Raw genomic sequence first — 16,839 nt, 5'->3', positions numbered from 1 at the left:
CATTAGAAATTGGCTCAACTTCATTAATTTGGCTTAATAACTAAACTAAAAACTAGTTTCTAGGATTTTTGGTTTTCTTTGCTAGTTTTGGGTCAAGCCAAATAGGACGTGCGGATCTTTTGGTTAATGGAGTAAGGCATTTTGCTAATCTTTACAAACAAAAATTTTTTTCTTTTCTCACTTTCTTGTTTTCACTCTATCTCTTTAATTTAGTTCTCTCATTCTTTCTAAAAAATTGATGAACATAGGTAACTGAAAATCCAAGTTTCTAGATTTTGATGAACACCTAGCATTGCCACCAGTATAAGTCACCATTGACCATCACTATAGGTCATCATTCCAAGAGATGTTCTTCTCCTTGTTATTGGTTGTTTCCTCACCAGATTTAAAGACATAAAGCCTATGAAAACTCTCATTTCCCTTTTTTTTTAGGTTTTTTTATTTTTTATTTTGTTTTTCCTTCTAGGATTTGTAATGATGGGACTTATGAGTGGCTATTTTATAGGGGTTAGATGACGTTAATGGCAAGGTAGTTAAGGTGACTCCAATGATGGGAGCTAGTCAATGGTCGAGGTACGACCTGTTTGGGAAGGATGGCCTTTTTGGTGTTTACTACGATTTGGATGGTTTGGTATTGCTTTTTTTTTTTTTGTTAATTTAGGCTTAGTTATGTTTGTTGTTATTGATTAAGGCCTGTTGAAAATGGGTTTTGCTTTCTAGAAATTGGTTTAATTTGGGACTGTGATTATTGAATTTTACTGGATATTGCATGCCTAGAATTGGTTGCCAAAGGTTGCTGGATTGTCGGTATTTGCTCTTTAAAATTTTTCCCTTTTCCCTTTTGTTTGGAAAACCAAAAATGAAACTATATCGAAACCTTCGTCTTTTGTTTTGCTTCTTCTTTGATTTTTTTTTATCTTCTGTGTTTTCTTATGTGATTTCTGTGTGTGTTACTCTGTTGAATACAAGTTTATTTATAGGGGGAGATTGGCAGAGTTTTAGATTGTTTCCAATTCAAATTAAAAACCTAAGGATTATCATTTAATTTCAAGAATTTCCTGATAAAGATTATCACAAGCCAAATTTCAAACAAAACCTTTTTAGTTTATTCTTCTTATTTTTCTCTTTTATTTTTCTTTTTATTGGAATTAACCAAATAATGAAAAAAAAGGAGATAAATGAAAATAAATATAGCTAAAGATAAATAATAAATCAGAGGGGATAAACAAGTAAAATAAATAAATAAATAAAATCAAATAAAAATGGGTAAAATATAATAAGATAAATAAAATAAAAATGTATATACCAATAAAGCAATAAAGTAAAAAATAAATAATAAAAAATAAAAAATAAATAAAAAATAAAAAATTTAACTATTAGGCTTAGAATGAGTCCAAGCCCTAATTAATCAACTTTCATGCCTTGATGACCTATTAGACCTTATTCATATAACCAGGTGCCCCATAGTCAAACTTGAATGAACTAAGTCGATAAGTCATAGGGATGAATTGACAATAATCATATAGCTTTTGAACCATGAAAGGTGCATAACTCACTGCCTTCTATATCCCTAACAATGGTACCCATGGCTCATCTCCATAATTGTACAAAATGGTTATGGGAAGCATTCAACGTGCCTTCCATGTTACATCATCACCAGTAAGCTTTAGAAAGAATGACATCTATTGATCTTTTGTTCAATCCTTCTGCCATTCCTTGGTGACAAACTCCTTGATGGAAACAAAATGAATAGAGAAAGGACAAAACAAAATCTTCTCTTTTCCCCAAAAGTGACTTTTAAGCCAAACAAATAGTAGTTGAGCACATCTTATGAATCACCCCTCACCATTTTTTTGACAAAAATTAAACTATCTAATGGTCTTTGCTAAAATGGTCGGTGTATACCTTTATCCAACTGCTCAAAGAAATCAACCATTGATCATGTCTTAAGATCTTAGGAAATATTATCAAACCATACACACCCAAAACAGACAAATCCAATCCTCGATCAATATCAAGATACTTCTTTATATGCTTTAACATGAAGGTTAATGGAATGGTCTCAACCCCTTTTTTTCCTTCTTCTGCTTGTCTACCTTCTCGAAACCTATTTGCATAATTTTGGCCAACTTTTTTCTATATCCGATGGTTTTTTACTCCTTCCAATAGATCTTGTCTTAACTAGCAAACTCTATTTGAAGTAAAGAGGCATATTTTTCAATGGTAAGGGTCAAGTCTTGTTGGTTGAACATGAAACACCAATAAGATGGATCCCAAAACTATATCGCAACCCTAACTAGTGCCTTATCAATCTTCTTCAATAGGAGCAATGCCACATGCTATATTTCTTCAAAAAAGACTCCCTTTTTTCTACTCCCCACTATTGCCATATGGTTTCCAATTCAGCTACGTCATTCTGACTCAAATCCATGTGCACCAATAGTGGAAGTGTAAAGGCATAACCAACCCCTAAACAATCTTTTTTTTTTCCTTGGGTGTTTTCTGATTAGCTTTTGACTTCTAAATAATTATTGTTAAAGGTTAATGCTACTAATGGCTTCGTGAATGCTTCTTTTACTATTGATTGACCCAAAACAAATACCTCTCTTAAAATGCAATATCTATATGATGCATGCAAAAAATTAAATGTTATACAAACAAAAGAAATCAAAGATCCAAACAAACAAATAATAATAATAATAAAAAAAAAACCAATCATATCATACAACAAAAATAACAGAATATCTATAGTGTCTTAACCTTTGGCAATTTTCTAAAAAAGGTGACACGACTCTATCCTAGGTGAGCTTCCTATGGCTCACAATATGCTAGGTTGGGATTTACTTTTCTAAAGTTTCCCAAATCAATCTTACATTATTGTTTATTACAGACTAATAAGTTACACCAATCCTTACCCATTACAGGCTATAAATGGAAAAGATTCGATCTGAGTAGAAGTGTTTTGCTAGCAAATGTGGAGGTTATCAGCTTACGAGAGCATAGCTACTTCACTTCCTTATAATAAAGATAGAGCCTGGGTCTAGAGCTCATACATGTAAGTGAATATGCAAAGTGTGCAAAGTGACATATTAATTAAAACAACATAAATAAATCACAAAGACAAAAATCAAAACAAGATAATAATAACATGCATTATATTTTGTTTATTAACCTATATATATTTTTAAAAATTAAAATAAAAGGAGTTAAATTAAATATAAAATATAATCAATTAAATCTAAAAATTTTTAATAGTGCATAATTAACATTTTTGGCATGACTCTCAAAATGTCCCTAATGAAATTGTCAAGCTGTCATAACATATCAGTTTGGAGACTCGATCACTAGATGTAAAAATTTAAGATCATGAAAAAATATAGGGAGTCACCACTAACCTTTTTAAAAGTGTGATTGGCCACTCAAAAATTTTATCTTTTTAATAAAATGGGTTTAGAGCTTTATTAAAAAGATAGTTTTGGTTTACGAAAATAAGATTGAGTTCGAAAATTAGTTACGTGTAGAGAAGGATTAGTATCCCAACAACACCTATAGAATTAGTAACAATTAATTATGTGCTATCTATAGTTTTGGATAAAAATGATTTTTTATATGAAATTTTATTATAATTCACTTTGTTTTTAAGAAAGAAAATTAATTTAAAGAAATCTTTATTTGGGAATATTATGAAAATTTTATATTAAAGAAATACTTTTAAATTCTCCGATATAAAGGCAGAATTCAAAAATAGTATTTTTACCTAAAATTTATCGCAACATTTCTTTTAAAAATAATAAAATAATATTTTTTGTAAATGATAATTATTGACAAATCTTCAACATCTTGGTAGAGTACTAACAATTATATTTCACGGAAGGCTATTTTATTTTTATTTGTTTAAAACTAAATTTTTAAGAAAACTTTTTATGCAAAAAAAAAATTAATATAATTAATATTAAATATCAATAATTATAACATACATTTATATGCATTATGAATGTGCACATTAATTAAAAAATGAGATATATGCAAATGATGATCAAATATGAATTTAAAAATTGAGTTTTCAACTATAAAGAGACCACCTAGACTCTCCAACATTTCGACAGAGTTTGGGTGTGATTTTTATATTTAAAATCTCATCTTATTTTTATTATTTTATTATTTTATAATTACTATTTTAACAAAATGGATTTATTTTGAGTTGCAAAAATATATGAAAATACTTAAGGAAATAAACTTTCATAAATACTCTAACTTCTAGACAGCATCTGGGAATAAATTATTTCATAAAAAGTTTTCATGCAAATCTTTAAAAATTTGAAGCAAGTTTAGGGTTTTGGGTAGGTTCGAATTTAGGGTTTCGAAATTCACCTAAAGTTTTGGGAACTTATGAACCTCTCTAAAAACCTCCAATTTTTAGGTAGACTTTTAGAGCAAGCCCATTGTTTGTAATTTCTCTAAAAAATAAGTTTTTTTATTTGTATTTATTTTCTTTTCATTTGTAAAAAATTATTATTATTATTTATTAATCTCTTATTATTTTATTTTTAATTTTTAATATTTAATAATTCTTCAACATTTAGGCAAAATTATTATTATTTTTAAAAACATGAATTTTTATACCCTCTAACATCTAGACAGTGATTTAAAATAATTATTTTTTTATTTTTATTAACTTTTTTATTATTTACTTAGAGGATCTTTAAATAAAAATAAAAATGACAATAAATAAATACAATCAAAGACGATATAAACATATCAATTAATAACATAATATATGTTTATAACCATTAAACAACCAAGATAAAACATAGGTTAAAATAATCATAGCTTAACCATTAAATAAGAGAATACTTAATTAACCAATTAGCAATCACAATGAAAAGGTAAAACTTGAAGTCCTTGTCCTCCATTATTAGCCCACACGCACCAAGGATAAAATTCTACTGTGGCATCAATCACACATCCTAAAAAACCATAAAAAGGAAAAAGTCCAAAGCTTCTTACAAACCAACCTCATGCTTTAGGTATTCCTAACACCATAAGGGACTAAAGCTAGTTTACTGAAACAACTTCCTTTTAACCATGAACCCTAAAAACAAAAAGACAGAATGTACCTCAGTCTTCAACTTGTTTTTAAACCCTATCGAGCTTTCCCTTTTTTCATTTTAGAAACGTTGTTTTACTTTCTTTATTTTTTTTTTTAAATTTCCTTTTATACGTTAACCCAGGGAACATGAATCAGAGAAACTTAAAAACATAAACTAAATGGACTTGAGTAATGGTGATAACTGGGGAGGCTACTAGGTTGCTGTTGGATTTTTGAAACTACGGTAAGGTCTCTGACTTTATTCATGGGTTGTTGAGTGAAGGTTGTAAAGAAGGTGGTGGGGTGGTGATAAGGCGACTAACAGAGGATGGCAATAGGCTTGAAGTTTGTTAATGATTGGGTGTCACTCCATTGCTTGCTATTAGTTTGGATTGTCAATAGGAATGAAGATGAACTCATGGTGGCTTGAGGATTGGATGGATGTGGTGGATTTTTTGAAAACTAATGGTCACAAGAGAAGCTATTTTTTTTTTTTTGCCAGTTGCTTTTGCTTTCATTTTTTGTCCTTTTGGAAGTGAATTGCAAGTCTATTTATAGGTGAAAGTTTAGTAGAATCCCAATTCTATTAGATTAAATTTGATTTAAACAAAGCTCAGATTATTCCCCAAAACTAATCCTTATTGTTTTGGGTATGGTTTATCACCGAACAATCACCTTACCAAAATTTTAAACCTCAAGTTTTTCAGTTTTTTTTTTTTAATAAACAGATAATTTAAAGATAAATGAAATTAAAGATAAACAAAATCAATAATAAAGATAACAAATTAAATTAAATTAAAAATAATAAAGAAAATAGATAAAATAATAATAATAATAAATAAATAAGATGAATATGATAAATATATATAAATAAATGCATTAGTAAAAACATGAAATAATAATAAATAAAATAAAATAAAATAAAATAATCCGACAATTAGGTTTGGAGTGAGTCCAAGCCCAATTGATTTAGGTGATAAACTAAATAGGGTGTTTATATTTGCCCTTTTTTCTTTTTCTTTTTTTTTGCAAAAAATTCCTCAAAAATAGTTCGTTATTTTTAAAAATTAAAGGTTTCTTCAAAACAAAGGCACACAACTTTAAAAATTGAGAAAGGTACTCAGAGGTTTTAAAAATTAGGCTTGAAGGTCTTACAAATCGCTTTTATCTTATGCTTGGACATCTTGATGATTATGCCCGAAGGTTTTACAAATCAAACTTTGAAAAATGCTCTTTTACAACAGAGGCTCCATAACTTTAAATTTTGAAAAAGGTAGCTAGAGATTTTAAAAGATCATGCTTGGAGGTTTTATAAATCATATGTCCAGATAACTTAGAGATTATACCCAAAGGTCATACAAATCACTTTTATCTTATGCCTGAAAGTCTTGATGATTATGCTTGGAAGTCTTACAAATCAAACTTTGAAAAATATTCCCTTAAAACAAAGGCTCCACAACTTTGAAATTTGCAAAAGGTACCCAAAGATTTTAATAGGTCATGCCTAGAGGTCTTATGGATCATATGTGTGAAAGACTTACGGATTATGCCTAAAGGTCTTACAAATCACTTTTATCTTGCATTCGAAGGCCTTACAAATCAAACTTTAAAAAATGCTCCTTTAAAACAAAGGCTTCATAACTTGAAAATTTGAAAAAAGGTACTTATAGGTTTTAAAAGATCATGCCTAAAGGTCGTGTAGATCTTATTCCTTAAGGGCTTTGAAAATAGTTCAAAAGTTTTGAAGATTTACCTAGAGGTTTTAAGAAAAATTATCTAGAGGTTTTCAAAATTGATATTCAAAAGTTTTAACAAATATTTTAAGGTAAAATCTTGTTTGATCTCCACATCCAAGGTTCCTTATCTAAAACAACAAGATCTTATCTTAAAAAGTTTTTAAAACTTTAAGCCTAAATCTTTCTCTAATGTCTTGTCGAAAATAGGTAAAGAACGCAACACATGGAATGAATATGATTCATATAATGCATGAAAAGCAATGAATACAATGTATAAAATCAATACCATATATTCTTAATTGTGGTAACATGATTCTCGAAACCTTTCTTCTAACTTTTCATGACATAGCCTTTGAACTAGCTAATAGGCTTTCTTACGAACTGAAGCAAACATTCTCACATTTTTTTTACTCAAACATCTTTATTCTTAAACACCATTCTTCTTATCTATGAGTCTTCCTCACTTGCAGTCTCTTACATTTGGCATTTTCCTTACTTCAAAAAGATCACTTTTATTATAACATTCACCCATTTTACTACAATGAGCATTGAGATAAGAATATTTCTTGAACATTTCCCATATTTTTGAAAAATAGCAATAGAAATTACCGTACAACTATTTTTCTAAAAAATGAATAAAATTTTCACATGTGGTCAAATCTCTTAAAAACTAGTGATTACTATCTAGAATAAATGTGATGAATTGCAACTTGGTCTTTCTAAAAAGATGCAATGGTTTGGCACATCTTGATCATAGTTATAAAAGAATATTTGGCCACTGAACGAGAAAGAGAATATCTCTTCATCTAGGCTTACAAATGAAAATTTTCTTTTAAAGCACAATCTATTTTGGCACTCTTTTAAGTTCTTGATATGTGCTAATTTAATAAATACTATGACTAGTCATGTAAGATTCAAAGTTTTGGGAAATAAAGAAAGGGCTCAACTTTAAAACAATTCATTAAAATAGGGTGGTTGATATTAAATTTCTTAAAAGTCTCTAACACCCCGAAGTTCATTCAAAAATACCTTTATCTAATGCTTTTATTCATCAATCAGTTCATGAGTTGTTTTTAAATTTTCACTCTTATCTTAGACCTCTCTTACGGGTTTTTACCTTAGAGCTTTATTTTTCTTATGACTATTCCACCATGCATTTGAGTACTAAAATTGATGATTTTCATAAAGAAAAGTTCTTCAATTTAATATCCATTTTTGATCAAAATGGACTTTTCAAATGATGTAATGCAAGCTAGGGTTTGAGTTTTGAAAGAAAGAATAATCAAGCCCAAAATATGTGTTTAAGGGTAATTAAACCAATGATCATTTCTATTTTTATAATAACATTTTCCTTTCCTCTAAACATGACTTTTCATTTCTTTTTCCATGCTTCCATTTTGGCAAGATGAGCTTAGAATCTTGGGAACTCTTTCTACTTTAAAATTGCCCCTTAATTCTTGTTTTTTTTTCTTGTTCCATACTTGCCTTTCAGTGTATTGAGTGATCCTTGGTTAGGTTCATTTAGAAAAGAAAATTCAATTAGCTTAAAAAGGTAACAAACGGGCAAATTTTTCCTTTTGCGGAATGGAAAATGAAATATGGCTATTTATCATTTCAAATGTGGAAACTCCCATTGAAGAATCGTTTTCAAGAAAAAATTTCATTTGAATAATTCCATTGCATGATGTTACAATCAACTTTTCTCTTTTTTTCTGTTTTTTCTTTTTTGCAACTCATATTTATAATGCATTTTCTCAACTTTCTACTCAAGTGAAGCTTAATGTAATAGTTTTCCTTTTTCCAATAATTTGGATGTTCATCAGTCAAATTTAATGTAACAATTAATTTGATTTTAAAGTAAATTTACCCTAATATAAGGGAGAAGGACCACTTAGTAAAGGATTAGAAAGGTAGAAGAATGTTGCACAAATCAAAATACTAAACAAATTGAGAAAATATGGCTTTGTCAGGATTGGGATTTGTGAAGGAATTTGGGTGATGAAGTGTTTGAAATAGTCTGGACATTTATTAATCCACAAAATCCAAAAAACTTAGGCAAATGCCTTAAAAGATTGACAAATTAAGATCCTTATAACCTAAATGACGATCCATAATTTTTAAGGTTCACCATGGTGTTGTGGGGAGAAGTTCCAAAACTTCCATCCCTAGAGATTCTCAAGGTTTTTAATCTTCGAATAGATATGTAGAATGAAATGTTCAGTCAAATGGCTTAGGATGCTCATTCTTAATGGTAATCACCAAATTTCTTGAAACTTTTCACATGTATATGCAAGAACAATCAAAATTAAAGGAACCAAAACTTATTACAAACTTATAAAATTTTTCCATAATGAAATCATGTTCGAGACATCAATAAACAAAGAAAAATTAACCTATGTTAAAGCAGATTTCTACTGTTCAAAAAGCTCTTGGATCAAAGTGCCACTATGGATGAGACTTTCAATTTTCTCTTTCAATTACTTCTATTTTTCAATTGAGTGCCCAATTGTTCCCATATGATAATTACATCTATTGTTTGGATCACAAGATTTCAGTGATAGATTTGTAACAATCTAAGTTATATAACAATTCAAATGATTATCAATTAATCAAATTACAAGTTGTTATCAATTATTATTAATTTATAGTATTTCTTATTAATGTTATTAATATTCATTTCTATTTTTATATTATTTAATATTAATAAATATTAAATAATATAAAAATATATTAATATATTTTGATTTATAAATCTATAATTTACTTATTTTGTTATATTTTATTTATTTTATTATTATATCTATTATTATATATTAGTATTTATATAAATAATAGTATATATATTATTTTTTAAATATAACAACTTTATTATCTTATATTATTATTTGTAAAATTTATAAATATTATTATTTATATTTAATTTAAGCATAATAGTAATAAATTTAGGTGTTATAATAATTTATTAATTTATAATTTTTTATTTTTTTCAAAGGAACTAGGTAAGAAACTGGTACTTTACCAACAAAGGCAAAATATTAAGAATTGGAATTGAGATTTTCTCAAGAATGTTTCTTGATCTTTGTTTATTGCTCACTAGTTAAAAAGCAAACTAGAGATAAAAGGTTGTATGAGGACCTGATTGTTGGGCTGGCTGGTGAAAATAAGGATATTAAGAAAGGTTATTTATGGTAAGGTAGTAAGGTTGGTACATTGAATAAAGATGGGCCTCCAACCTGTTTCCCTTCAATGTGAGCATCTTTTTTTATCATTGTCGGTACACCAACTTCCTTTGTAATAGCTATATCATCACCTTTAGGCTTCACATTTTTTATGACATTTTTTATTATCTACCTAGATATAACCATGTCAGCAAAATTTTTAGTTGCATTTTCAATCATCCTTTCAAAATATAAAGCTTTAAGAGTGTTCACAAACAAGATTGTAATTTTTTTTATAGAGGTAGTTGAACCTAGGCAGCAACATCCTTCCACCTTTAAGCATATTTTCTAAAGCACTTAACATATTTTTTCTCCATGCTTTGTAAAGACAATCAATTTGAGGCCAACTTTATGATATTTTTTTATTAGGCAACGAATGCCTTAACCAGTTTTTTCCATGAAGTGATGCAAGTTCTATCTAGCTGAGCATACCACCTAATAGTAGACCCTATAAGACTTTTTTGGAATACATGAATCGAAAGCTTGTTATCATGTATAAGAATAACCATTTTTTTGTAGTACATAGTGACATAGGTCACCTGATATTTAGTCTCATTATACTTCTCAAATTCTAAGACCTTAAACTTGGATGAAAATTCACATCTGGCATTAAATAAAGTTTTATTGCACCCATGGATCTACAAAAATCTGTTCCCTTAATAACTCAAAACCGTTCCTCTATAAGATCCATATTCTTTTGGGAACTTGAATTTTCTATTGCTTCAAATAAATTTTCCTTCAATATTTTTGGCTCTTTAAGAGCATCAGGGATTTGCATTGGCTCTGATTTTTTTTCAACTAAAATAGGAACAATGTATCCTTGGAACTATCTTTGTTTAACTATTAAAGGTATTTCGAAATAAGAGTATGCCCCAAAAGGTGGTGCTTGTTGTGATTGAACCCCTTGGAATGTTTATGCTTGATGTAAACCAAACCTAGAAGGGTATAAGGGGTCTTTGGTTATTTGAATGTGAGCTTTTTCCACCTATTTTCTTTATTCATATTTTTTAGCATTTCCATTATCTGGGCCAAGTTTTCTCTTAATTCATCTTGAGCTTTCTCAACTGTTTCAATTTGACTATGTTGTTCTTGCTCCATGGCAAGTTGATTACTGTGAAACCTTTGACGATCAAGCTTTTGAACTTTTATTACCACAATTAAGAATTAGGATGATGTCTAGCTATAATTTCATGCAAAAGAAAAATCTTTATGAATGAATAAATAGATGCATGCATTGCATCCTATCACATAATAAGAAAAAATTCTTTAATTAAAGATTAAAAATTATCCTAACAACAAAACTTTCCAAATAACATTCTTAAACAATCTTAAAATCTATTGCTTGGTCTTATATTTTAGCTTTAAAATCATGGTACTACCATTAATAACTTCTGCAACCATTCTAATTAGAAAAAGAACTCATCAACAATCTTAGGCTCTCCTTTATTCTTAAAACTCAACAAACTAGCTTTGATTAAATCCTACACTTTATGTTTGAAAGCAAGGCAATTTTTTGTGTATTGGCTCATATTCCTAAAATGATAATCACATTGAACATCGGCATCAAACCATTTAGGATAAAGAGGTTTTAATAGCTCTAAAAGAATTGGTGTGATCATATGGTTTTTGAAGAGTTATAGGAATAACTCAGTATAAGTCACTGGGATTTGATCAATAATGGCTCTCTCTTTCTTTTTACACAATAGTTTTTTTAGGTTAAACAATTGTTAAACTTACAAGTATGAGTCTTGGAGTAAAATTAGGTTTATATGCTCGAGGGTTCATTGGGAAACTTGGTTGTTGGATTGGCTGATAGACACCAAGATTTTGAAAAGCATTGTTCATAACTGGGAAACAATATGGGTTTGGGCCAATTTGTAAAGGTCAAATGGGAACAAGTCTTGTTTGGGATGCCAAAAAAGGTTGTTAAGGTATAATTGATTAGGAATAAGGATTTAGGTATGAGCTAATTTATGGAGTTAAGGTGAAGTTAGAAGACCCTATCTGTTTTACTTCTTTTCTTGCTTGGTCTTTTCTTGGACCATCAGATGTATTAGCATGACTTAGAGAAGCATCAGTACTGTGAGAGGTTTTTTGATCCTAACATAGTGGTTTGTTAATGCATAAACGAATTGGAAATGATAAGGACTCTTGAAAACGTGTTGCTTCAAGATTTTCCACCAACTTGGTAAATTGCATTTTTACTTCTCATAGGTCATGCCTAAATTCTTCTTGGTTAAGTTCCAAGGCCTAGATCTATGCTTTTAATTGATCACCCATGTTTTCTAAATTGCTACCCTAGATAAAACAAATAACTTCTATATTATGCAATGATATTATGAATGCATTAATGGTGATGATCTATGAATAAATGAGATGCATGAAATGGATGAAATCAATAAATTAATAAATTGCAATCCTTTTGATGTTAATATAGTTTAGATAAAAAAAAAAAAAAACAAGTTAGTGCATAATATGTACATATAAAAAGGTACGTAACCAAATTCTAGGTTATTTCTATAAAGAAAAGGATAGGGCTCTACTTACAAGTTAGGTCTCTTAAGGTTTACTATATGAGTGATTTGGATTCATAATCTAAAGGTTCTAAAATTGTTCCTCACATCATTATTTATCACAGACTAGTAAAGCACTTCAATCCTCGCTCATCATAAGTTACAAGTGAAAATGGTTCAATTTGAATGGGAGTATTTCACTGGCCCATTCAAAGACATGAAACCTTATGAAAGTATAGGTATTTTACTCCCTCTTTAGGAATGGAGCCTGGGTGTAAAGCTCATATTATGCATATGCACATGAATGACAAAATATTATATGGTTGAAATAAATAAAATATAAAAATCCTTTAAAGAAAATTTTTTTAATTATTAAGTTGGGCTTGGATAACATGAATTCATTTACTAGCATGACTCTTAGTGTATCCCTAGTAGAGTTACCAAACTATCATAACTTATATATTCGTGAACTTATCACTTAACACAACAAGAAGAGTTACCACCAATTTTATTTTTTTTTGTTTAGTTACAATTAACTACCTAACTGAATTGTTCTATTTTAAAGAGAGATCTTAAGCTTGACTTAGATATCTTTAAAAGGTAAATTCTAATCCATGAAATTAGAATTAGGTTCGGTAGTACGAATACGCATTAAGAAGGATATAACACCCTTACAATACCCATATAAAAGATGGTACCCATTTGATTTCGTGTTATCCAAATTTTAAAATATTTTTTGTATTTTTATAAAATAATTTAATTATTAAAAATTATTCTTAAAATTACTTCAATAGTTTATTAACAATTTAAGATAATTTTTTCACTTCAGTACTCATTCATGAATACTAGTGTCTCTCATTGAAAAAGCTCCGTCATCGAATTTATTAATATGTATTCAAAAAATTAATTATTTAAAAACAATCAATAAAATCCTCCAACAATTTGATAAAATTTTATTTTAATACTTATCCCTCAATAGTATAGTAAGATTTTTTAAAAAAATTCATTTTTAAATTCATTTTAAGAAAATTCATTAAATCTTCCAATAACTTAGTAAGATTTAATTCAAGATTTAATTCCTTTAATAGTTTTGTAAGATTAAAAATTTTATTTTTCATAAAATTTATTAAATCTTTCAATAGTTTGATAAAACTTAATTCAAAATTTAAATACTAAAATTCAAAATATTTTTAATTAAATTTCATTATGAAATTCTTCAATTATTTAGTAGAATTCATAATTTTAAAAATAATTTTCAACTTTTAAAAATCTTTCAATAATTTATTAGTACATCTTTCAATAATTTGTTAGTACATCGCAGATTAATTTTCAAAAATTTATTATCATTTTTATATATTTAAAACATCCCGAATCAAAATAAATAATAAATAATAAATAATAATATAAGATAAATAAAAGCAAAAAAATAAAAAAGATTTATGCCCGTTATTACTACACTGACAGCAACTTGAAGTCCAAAAGATTGAACTTGAAATCACCCATCTTAATCCTGATGCAAGGCTTAAGAAAAGCCAAACTTGGGCTCACGACTGGGCCCAAGTTTATTCAAGATGGCACGTCGGTTGGGGCAATTAGGCTGGACTCAAATCCGGTCACCAAGAACGAGTCGATGGAACTTAGCTCTTCTAATGCCCAAAACTACATTGTTTTGGCCACTGTATATAACCCAAAATTGGACTTCTTTCAATTTTCCATTTTTTGCTTCTTTCTCTAATCTTTTTTTCTCTCTCTCACTTCTTTCTAAACATAACCCAAGAAAGCATCCATAATTTCTAGAACCCGACTGGACTCAACAGTACCGTCACCGTGCGCTCCGTCGATCTTCGCACGTCGATGCCGGAATCTCGCCAAACTTCTTCTCCCGATTCCTCTCTTCCTTCTTTCACGATCTTTAACTAGTCTTCTCTAGAACCCTTAAAAATCCATGTAAATCTGAGTCCGAAGATCGCGATTTCCTTCTCCAAAATCTTTTTCTCCACTACTTTTACAGTCACTAGCTCAAGGCATGTTACTTTCCTTCTCTTTGGCTAATTTCTCAATAAGTTTCGAAGACTTGAAACCCACTCAAGGAAACCTGAACTAGAAACCAAGAGGGTGCGTCTTTTCCTTTGTTTTTGTTATTTCTGGCTTTCTTATGTTCCTAACTTTGCTCCTTTGTGTGTGTCTTATTGTCTGTTGATGGCTGTTTGACAGAGGGTCGATGATGATGATAAGATTAACTTGAGTGGAGGTTGGCGGTTGTGCTGGGTGCTGGCTGTCTTGGGTTACTTTAGCTATGTGATTATATAGTGGTTGGGTTCATGATTTTGCTAAGGGAATTTGAGACTGAATGGAATTGACAATGAGGGCACTCGGTGGGTAGTTTGCAGACAATGGTGAGGTGCTTAGGGCTTCTTGAATTTTCCTTTGCTTTGGGGTCTAATTGTGGATTGTTGATTGAATCTGGTTATGCTTGCTTTGATCATGATTGTGTTGGGTTTTGAGTTTTCTGGGTCAATGTCTGGTGAAGGTAACAGTGAGTAATGGTGATAACTGGGGAGGCAACTAGGTTGTTGTTGGATTTTTTAGACTGTGGTAGGGTCTCTGACTCTGTTTGTGGGTTGCTGAGTTGCGGTCGTAAATAAGGCAGTAGGGTGGTAATGGAGTGACTGACAGGATGGCAGTAGGCTTGAGGTTTGCTAGTGATTGGGTATCACTCCATTGCTTGCTGTCAGTTTGGATTGTCAATAGGAATGAAGGTGAGCTCGTGGTGGCTTAAGGATTGGATGGAGTTGCTGGATTCTTTGAAAGCTAATGGTGACAAGAGAAGGTAGGTTTTTTGGGCCGGTTGCTTTTGCTCTCGTTTTCTGTCCTTTTGGAAGTGAATTATAAGGGCCTAAATCGATTGGGTTTTATAAAAAAATTTTAATTTAATAATTTATTAATTATTATTTCATGTTTTATTTTTTTTGCATTTATTTGTATATATATATTCATCATATTCATTTTATTTATTTATTTTATTATTTATTTATTTAATTTAATTTTTTTATCTACACTGTTGATTTTGTTTATCTTCAATTTCATTTATCTTTAAATTGTCTGTTTATTTAAAAAAAAAAAAAAAAACAAACAAACAAACAGAAAAGCTTGAGGTTTAAAATTTTGGTAAAGTTATCCTTCGGTGATAATTATAAACCTCACTAGAAACGGTACGGATTAATTTTGGCGGATGATTTGGGCTTTGTTTATTAAAACTATCAACCATCGGGCTTATTTGTCGACATATGTTTAATTGACTGTTTTAGCTCTTTCATACTATAAAATGATTATTTTATCCTTTAATTAAAAAATAATTTATAATATAAATAATAAAAATAAAAAAATCCTAAAATTAAGAAAAAAATATATTTCTACAACATTTTGTAGATCAAACACGTACATGAATCTAAAATTTTTCTGGATTCCTAGGTTTTTTTATTTACTGTTTTAAAGAGGCAGAAAATGTTTTTGCCAAAAAAAGGGCTTTGAGTTTCGAGATTAGATCTGCGCATAATTAAAGGGATTTGAGAGATTTTGATTCAAAAAAAGTGAAAGAGGAGATTAAGTAGAATTGAAAAAAGAATTTTAGGAATTTTCCTATCACAAATCAATGGCGATGGTAATGACCATCCTTGCAGTCGGTTCACAAGTATTGCAGCCGGTTCATTAAGTTTGAATTTTTTTATATTAAAATCTGGAATTTGTAATCAAAATTTAGGTATTTTGATTTTTTTTAATGCTAATGTTTTGCGGTTTTTTAAGGGGAAGTCAGAGAGAGTTGGAGATAGAGACAAATAGAGAAAAAAAAAAGGAAGAAATAAAAGAAAGAATAATGTATTGAATAATCTTTAAATTATAGTGTAATGTTTAATATAATATATAAATTTTAAAAATTTTTATTGTAATATTTAAAATATAAATATATTAATTAATGTAATATTTAAAAAGTTATTTGTCATTTATATATTATAATTTGAAACTAGTTACATCGATAGGTGTTATATTAATTAATAGATTCATAATTTAAGTATCATATTAAAAATTTTAAAATTCAAAAATTATATTAAATATTTTATTATAATCTAAGGATCATATTTGACGTCAACTCTAAAAAAATTAATTTTTTAATTTTATAAGTGAACTAAACGGCATCATTTTGGAAAGGAGGTTTGCATGACCCGTACTTCAACTTATAAACCGAAACGACCCATAAGTAACCCGAAATCGTTAACTAAGTCAAC

General features: G+C 29.0%; 1 long non-coding RNA gene across 1 annotated transcript; it reads left to right on the top strand.

The window, feature by feature from the left end:
* Positions 1–13,928: 13,928 nt before the first annotated feature.
* On the top strand, positions 13,929–15,577 carry LOC149515657 (uncharacterized). Its single transcript, XR_016326256.1, has 2 exons — positions 13,929–14,671; positions 14,771–15,577. It is a non-coding gene; the product is annotated as an uncharacterized LOC149515657 (long non-coding RNA).
* The last annotated feature ends 1,262 nt before the right edge of the window (positions 15,578–16,839 follow it).

The sequence above is a fragment of the Durio zibethinus genome, chromosome 12 (genome assembly GCF_047325235.1).
Source record: "Durio zibethinus cultivar Kanyao isolate XHJ-2024 chromosome 12, ASM4732523v1, whole genome shotgun sequence".
In the NCBI taxonomy this organism is placed as follows: domain Eukaryota; kingdom Viridiplantae; phylum Streptophyta; class Magnoliopsida; order Malvales; family Malvaceae; genus Durio; species Durio zibethinus.
The sequence above is the reverse complement of the archived record's forward strand: the minus strand, read 5'-3'. Positions and strand labels throughout refer to the sequence as shown.